At 41.8% G+C, this 7822-nt stretch overlaps 1 pseudogene; it reads right to left on the bottom strand.

Moving 5' to 3' along the window:
* LOC109848012 lies at window positions 1229-5070 on the bottom strand (annotated as a pseudogene).

Consider the following 7822-nt stretch of genomic DNA (forward strand, 5'->3'; position numbering starts at 1 on the left):
ACAGCATTCGTTGCCACCTCCTCAGCCTCCGCTGGGGACAACTTGGACCTTAGTCATTTTTGGGGCATGACTGAAGACCCCACCTAAGCCTCGTCTAACTCCTTTATTGGCAAAGACAAGACTGCTGCTTAGATATTGTCCTCTTTAGTTGGCGGTACCTTGGAGATGCCAGTAGCCCACAGAGCTGTTGGGTCAACCAAATTTTCGATCCTATGAGACCCAAATAGGCCCAAATCTTCTCGAGCCTTGTTTCTCCTTGGCCATTAGGAAGCCTGATTTCAGGATATCCTTTTTGATATCTGTCTAAGCCAAGCAAGAGAGGATGGAGTCGGCTCCAAAGACCCACATGAACTTCTCATTCTAGTCTGTATTCAACTCGGGAGCATTTGAGACAACTTTCAAGCTGCCTTGGTTCTGGAAGTAATGTGCCCTTCCTTCTTCCCCACCTTAACACTGAGAATGTGGTCAAGCATGCAGAGGGCCAAGTCGACTCCAACCCGGTGGTAGATTACCACGAGTCCTATTAGCTTGGAGATGGAGTTTGGATTGATTTGGGAAGGCGATACCCCCAAAGCTTTGTAGACATGGAAAAGGAAAGGGTGGAGCAAAAGATGGAGGCGGTACTCTAGATGATGGAGATACATGAGAGCGATGACACCATTGTGATCATACACAGCATGAGCCCTCTCTAGCATTTAATATTTTATAAATACGAGAATCCAATTCTAGTAATCAACTCTATCTCAATATGGACTAAACATGGCCTCATCAAACTTTACAGTTATACATCATACCAACGTAACTATCACCCCAGCTCATCTCAAGCTATATACTACCTGTTAGCCCTACGCCCCCACCCCCCCCCCCTCCCCGGGTCCCCTCTGTATATCAAATCTTAATCCCAAAATTAATGCACAAAAAATGCCCTCCCCCAACCTGCCATTAACGTGAGACATGGTGGTGACCATGATTTACAAAAGATTTGCACCTTAAAAATTCAAAAGATTTTCATTCTACTTAATTTACAAAAGATTTGCACCTTAAAATTCAAATCCTTATTCTTCAGGTGGTGACCATGATGATCAAAACTTTTTGAGTTCATACGTACTCCTTTATTTTGTGAAGTGGAGGGTCCTATTTTGGTAGAATGGATTATTATTTCCAAACTTAACTCCAGCATTTAAAAGGTATATATCCAAGAAATATAAGACTGGAGGATTAAGAGATCTTCACTCATCAAGATGAACAATTTCATAATCATTCATACTAATCCAGCATATGTCCTACATTTTGCAACTACATCAATCAACATAATGCTCAACAAGTTGGAGAGCAAAGAAGAATCAAATACTTATCTAACATTACACCCTCATAAACCTCAACGACATCAACAACAACAAATCTTAGTCGGATCAAATAAATTCAAATCTAACAGATAGGAATCGGAGCCCCGTTCCACTCCGACAAACACTCAAGCAATGGGTCGATCAATTTTCCGCCGCAAATCGCATTGAACACCTTGTCGAACTCCTCTCCCGGCGACCTCACCCTCTCTCCAGTTAGATACTCAGCCCCGAGCTCCTCCCTCACGAGCCGATACAAAGGATATGACCGGCACTCCTTGATCCTATTTGGTATGGACAACCTCCCATTCTCGAAGGCCATCCTCACCCCTTCGACTTCCTTCGGCAGCAATGCTTTCAGCTCATCTTCAAACTCCTCGATCCTGTGGAAAATCGAGGTGTTTACCTGCTTTTCTTTATCCCCGTTGGTAAGAGCGTGCTCGACCAAAACCTGCCTCAGCTTCTGCATCAGTGGATATGTCGCGCTGCATGGGTCGTCGATGTAGGCGAAGACGGGCTCGCGCTCGACCACCTTGATTAGGTCCAGCTCGCAGAACCTTGACGGGTGGAGCTCCCCGTTGACTCCTACTGTTAGAATCCGTTTTACGACTTGGCTCACCGTGTTCTTCACCGTGCTCCTCAAGTTCTCCTCCAAATGTCGGAGATCGATGGCTTGACAAAGCCCGACCAAGAACGTCGACGACATGAGCTTCAGTATCTGCACAGCCTCTGCGGTTTTCCGTGAAGAGATCAATCCCAACGAGTTCACATCCTGATTATGTTGCTCGGCGCTCTCGACATGGTTCGTCACCGGATTTGCGAGGAATTGGAGCTCTGAACAGTACGATGCCATGGCGATCTCAGCGCCCTTGAACCCGTAGTCCAAGCTAGGGTTTCGCCCGCCCGATAAGTTCGACGGGAGCCCGTTGTTGTAGAAGTCGTTGACGAGCTCTGAGAACTGAGCGAACATCAGCTTTTATGGCGGCGATTGGCGTCCCCTGAAAGTTCCCGCCATGCAGCGCCTTGTTCCTCGACACGTCGATCAGTGGGTTGTCATTGACCGAGTTGATCTCCCGCTCGATCGACTTCGTTGCCGCTCGAATAACTTCAGTCAGAGGACCGAGCCATTGTGGCGAGGTTCGAAGAGCGTAACGGTCTTGTTTCGGCTTCTGTAACGGGTCTTGTTCGTGCAACTTTTTCGCCATCTTCATGTATGAACTTCCGTCGAGAATGTGCTCCATGATCGCGGCGGCCTCGATCTGGCCTGGATGGTGTTTTAGTTTGTGAGTCAAGTGGTCGGTGTACTCCGGCTTCCCTTGCATAACCTCGCAGAACATCGCCGAGAGGACCTCCGATAGGACCAGTAGCACATTCGCATCGAAGAGGACAGTCGAAGCGAGACCAGACCCGACCGCAGTCCCGTTGACGAGAGCTAGACCTTCTTTTGGTTGCAATTCGAAGAATCCGCCGTCAATTCCGGCGAGCTTGAAGGCTTCGGTGGCATCGACGGTGCGCCCGTCAGGGGCGACGGCCTTTGAATTGGGGCGGCCAGTGAGCATGCCGGCGATGTAGGAGAGAGGAACGAGATCGCCGGACGAGGAGATGGTTCCCCGGAGAGGTAGGACGGGAGTGATGTTGCTGTTGAGGAGGCGAGTTATCGCCTCGAGGATCTCGAACCGGATGCCCGAGTAGCCCTGGAGGAGGGTGTTTATCCGGACCAGCATCGCCGCCCTTGTTGCCGGAGCCGGCAATGTGTTGCCGGATTCCGGGCCGGAGCCGAAGATTCCAGCATTGAGGAATCTGCATAAAGGAATATTCCGTCAGCCACGTAATGTAGGACCCGTGTCAGAAATCCAAGTGAAAATCATAACTCAAAACAGGACCATGTCAGCCAAAATTTCATCGAGGGAGTCGTAAACAATTTAAACAAAAGAGTTAATCTGCGAAAAAATGAAGCTACAAACATAAGCCATGCTAAGGGGTTTCCATCAAAAAAATTAATTATCAAATTATCACTATCTAATCTATTAATGTCGCATATAGAAAAGAATAATTAATTCCTAAATACTTTTAAGGCCTTGTCATAAATTGAATCATGCACGACATGTTATGCTACCGAAATCAATGTTGGCCAACAAATGTGGTTATTGTGGTAAGGGGGAAAACATAGATGAGTGGATTGAAATGAAGCAAAATTTTGTAAAAATTAGATATAATGAGGCCGGCACGGAATATAAATGTGACATGAGAAATACAGCTGACCTCTGATTCCAAAGTTGATGGATGGACCATTCACATGTACTCACATAATTTGTCCCCTTACATTTATTAGCTCATATGCGTCCTTACATGGCCACATCTTAATGTGACCCCAATCGTTATCCTTGATGTCATTAAAAATTCTTGGATCTCTTATATATATCAACTTGACCATCAATTATAAACATGCATGTGTGTTGAGATTTCTTGGCTTTTTAATTTTTGGATCATGTGGTGCTTAAGTACCAATTGAAATCAGATCTTGTTGTTGATGAAAAAAATGGTAGATATAATAATAATAATAATGACAACAACTTATCAAATAATGACGAGGCATGTATAGTAAAAAAGTCCATTTATAGCAATAATCTATGCGTTTAAAACCTTTGGTTTACTTGATATGATGGTTAGAATCTCATTGTGAGACTTGCTTTTTTATGCCAATCTTGTGTGCTAGGAATGCATTTTTGATAAATTTCCACCTCTTATTGGGCGCATGCAGTAGGTAGGAACAACTAGTGGAGCATATTTGTGGCATTTTATATATCATAACATTGGATGAAGCTGACCAATCACATGGCAACTTTATTTCATTTTCTTCTCTTTCCTATAATAATATTGTATTAAATCATATAATTTACATTTTTTTTCTTTATTTTAAAATCTGTTTAAAATCTGGATATTACTCCTATATAATCCCTATATTTTAGAATGGAGATTTGTGAAAAAAAAATCTTTATAAAATGAGAAGAATTGTTTGAACTAGGCTAAAAAATACCCAAAATAAAAATAAAACTGGCCAAAAGTGCAAAAAACATATCAGTTGTAATCTTATTCTAAAATACATGTTTAGTACTTTTACGTATATACTAGACAGAACCAAAAAAAAAAACTTTCATATAACAAGTCGGTCTAAGGGTTCTCGTATTGTTATATTCTCACACTCTAAAAATTTAATTAGGACGAAAAACCTTAGATAAACAGTGCACTACTGGAGAGCGGATGATCTAAGATCTTGAATTTAATTGCCCTCGCTCCACCTAATTAATGTACTTAAAACTTACCACTCTAACAAACAAATCATAAAACCAAGCCCACATCCAACCCATGTAAATTAAAACTAATTAACAAACCAAGTTACCGACAATAAAACATAATCAAATTAAATTAACTCCCTCACCTAATGAGCTCCTTCTGAAGAGCACCCCCTTCCTTCGTCCTCCGATGAGAAGTGGCACCAAAACCAGTGGTCACCCCGTAGCTATCAGTCCCCTTGCCCATGCTCTCCATCACCCAATCACTGCTCGCCTTCACCCGGGCCCGTGCTGACTCATCAAGCTCCACCCTCGCCGTTGCCTCTCCGGCCGCCACCGCCGCCACGTGAGCCACCTTCAGTGTTGCCCCTTCAATCCTCACAGGACCCTCTCTGTAGTCCTTCACCATCTTCTTCACTTCGTCGAGGTGGCTCCCTGATGGGCCGTTGGATTTGGGTGGGGGGTTCGGAGGGTTGGATTGAGGGACACGTGGAGGGCTAGGTGTGGAGCAACGAGAGACGCGTGAGCAGAGGACGCGGGGCTTTTTTTGTTAGTTGTGAAAAAAGAGAGGAGGGAGGGGGTTGGTGGGAGAGAGGAGACGGGACACGTCAGCATATCGAAGGGGTTGGTGATGGTAGCGAGGGGCCTAATTTTTGTTTGACGAAGACTATTTGTGGGTACTTTATTTTTGTTTTGGTTCTTTGCCTCAGAATATTTATATTTATTTATTCAGATGTTTGTGTTAAATGTATCTAGAGTAACTATCTTACTAGTAGGTCTTAAATATCCAAGCTCTTTATATACGTGTATATAAATCTTAATGTTTTATTATACCGTTTCTACTAGTGCATACATATGTTTAACAATCTAACTTTTTGTATGCTCTCAGAAACAGTGAACTTATTCATTCACAAACCCTTACAAACTTTGTTTTGCATAAAGATGCAGTTTATATATATAGTATCACCTTGGATTAAATTTCTTTATAATAAGTCTTGTAAAATACTCGCATTTTGAAGCTTTTTCTTTTTTTTTTTAAAGTAACGAAAAGCCCATAACACCGGGTTGGTGTGTCGAAATGGGGTCAAGAAGGATAACTCATAAATATCTAAAACTATTTGTATTTGTGTGGGTCCCGTACGTGAAACGAGTACGTCGGGGTCATCTTTGGTGGGTGATGTTGGTGACAAAGGTTTACCAAAGACTGGTCTTTCTCTTTGTTTGGGTCGGTTGTTGGGTCCAGCTGCTTCAGGGTTCACCAAGGTTTACTAAAGACTTGATTGGGTCGGCTTTTTGGGTCCAGCTTCAGGGTTCACCATGGTTTACTTGTAAAGACTAGCCTTGCTCTTTGTTTGGGTTACTTGGGCCCAGTTTCAGGGGTTCAGACTCTACGAATCTACTTTCACATGATGAAATTGCTTGAAGCTTGTTGTGAAGCTTCACAGGCTACTTGGACAGTCAAATATGACCATAAATGAGTCGGTCAGTAAGGCCTATCTCAAACTTTGGGATAAATTTCTTCGTCTTGGTCTACTCCCTCACACATCATCATGAGGACTCGTAAAGAATTAATTACATAACAAAATACAAGAGTAGATTGCATTGCTTAAGGATTACTTGTATTTTTTATTTTTATTTTTTGGGGTTGGGGGGTTGTTTTTGGTACTTTCGCGATTCTTCTCAACATCACGGATTTTCATAATTCTTCTCAACAACGCGGATTCAGAATTCTATCGTAATGGTATCTTCATATAGCTTGCATGGTGATGTTTTGTTCTAATTCTAGTAATGTCCATGCAGTAAATACAAATAAAAAAAATAATCAATTGAGTAATATTATGTGATACCGCTAGATACTACGACAGCATTTAGTTGTGAGAATGGGACCGACATTAATATCTTTAGACTTACCGTGTATTTTCTTCTCACTATTAAAACAGTAGACTAAAATGAAGGATATAATTGAGTGGTAAGTGAGGAGAAGCGATTGAAGTACACGTGTCCAAATTAGGTGGGTTGGTGGTGGTGCATGCATGATGAAGTTTGGACTCCACCAACCCCACTACAAATAATATGCACGCTACCCTTCAACAATACTAGTATTAGCTAGAACCCTGGGTTGTTGCGGGTATTATTTATCAAAGTCTACCTATTGTCAAATTGTTAATATGATTATTATATATAACTATTTATAAAAAATTCAGTGACAAGTAGAAGGAAAAAAAGTCAAAATAAATCATAGACAAGGTGAAGATATTATTTAGTTAAAAATTTATTTAGGTATGATTTCTCATTTACGTACCCAACTCTTTGTTAGGACGTACGTAGTCCGTATAATATCTCTTGTCTAAATAATAACAAGCTCTTATTTGATACTAATATTTATTTATGATGATAGAATACAGATAAATACAAGTATAAGAAGTGTATGAGATAAAATGACCTGAAAATCAGCTCAAAGACAAAAATGATAGCAATTTTATTCAACCCCCTCTACACTTGCATCTCAGATGCGACACTGTTTTTTTACAAAAGATATGCCTCAATGCGGCTCAACTCATCTACCTTATGATTGACTATATTCCTATATTATTTTTGTAAACCAATGGTATCCAATCTAAGACTTAAGTGTCAGAATCATTTTCATTTTCTCAATCCAAACAAGCATAGGATACAAGATAACCCAAAAAACAAAATAAAGGGGTTATATCTTACAAATAACATAAGTGTCAACACATGTCCCATTTTAACCAGATACCTAATCTGCCATACCTTTGAAGGGACGACTTGAGTGGCTTCAACACTCCTTCTGGGTCACAACTTTCAAGGCTGACTAAAAAGGCAATACTTTTCGACCTACTCGCAAGACCGAGATGAGAGACCTTCTCACTCGGCCTACCATTCAAGTCAACTCCACTTCCCTTAAGCACTCAACCCTTCTAGGTCAACAACCTTCGAGGCTGACTAAAAAGGTAGTACTTGTCGACCTCCAGTGAGACGAGTCAAAAGACGGTGTCACCCTCACATTAAATACCTGGGTGACTCATCCTCCTCTAGAACCGACACCTATAAAGCAGATGACGACTGAGTTGCCAGATTGACTCAGCCGAAGTTACATATCTGCCTCTCAGATCTGCTATAAAAAAAACTACTATTTATTGCCTAAAGTAAGCAACTTCTGCCTAA

The sequence above is a fragment of the Asparagus officinalis genome, chromosome 7 (genome assembly GCF_001876935.1).
Source record: "Asparagus officinalis chromosome 7, Aspof.V1, whole genome shotgun sequence".
In the NCBI taxonomy this organism is placed as follows: domain Eukaryota; kingdom Viridiplantae; phylum Streptophyta; class Magnoliopsida; order Asparagales; family Asparagaceae; genus Asparagus; species Asparagus officinalis.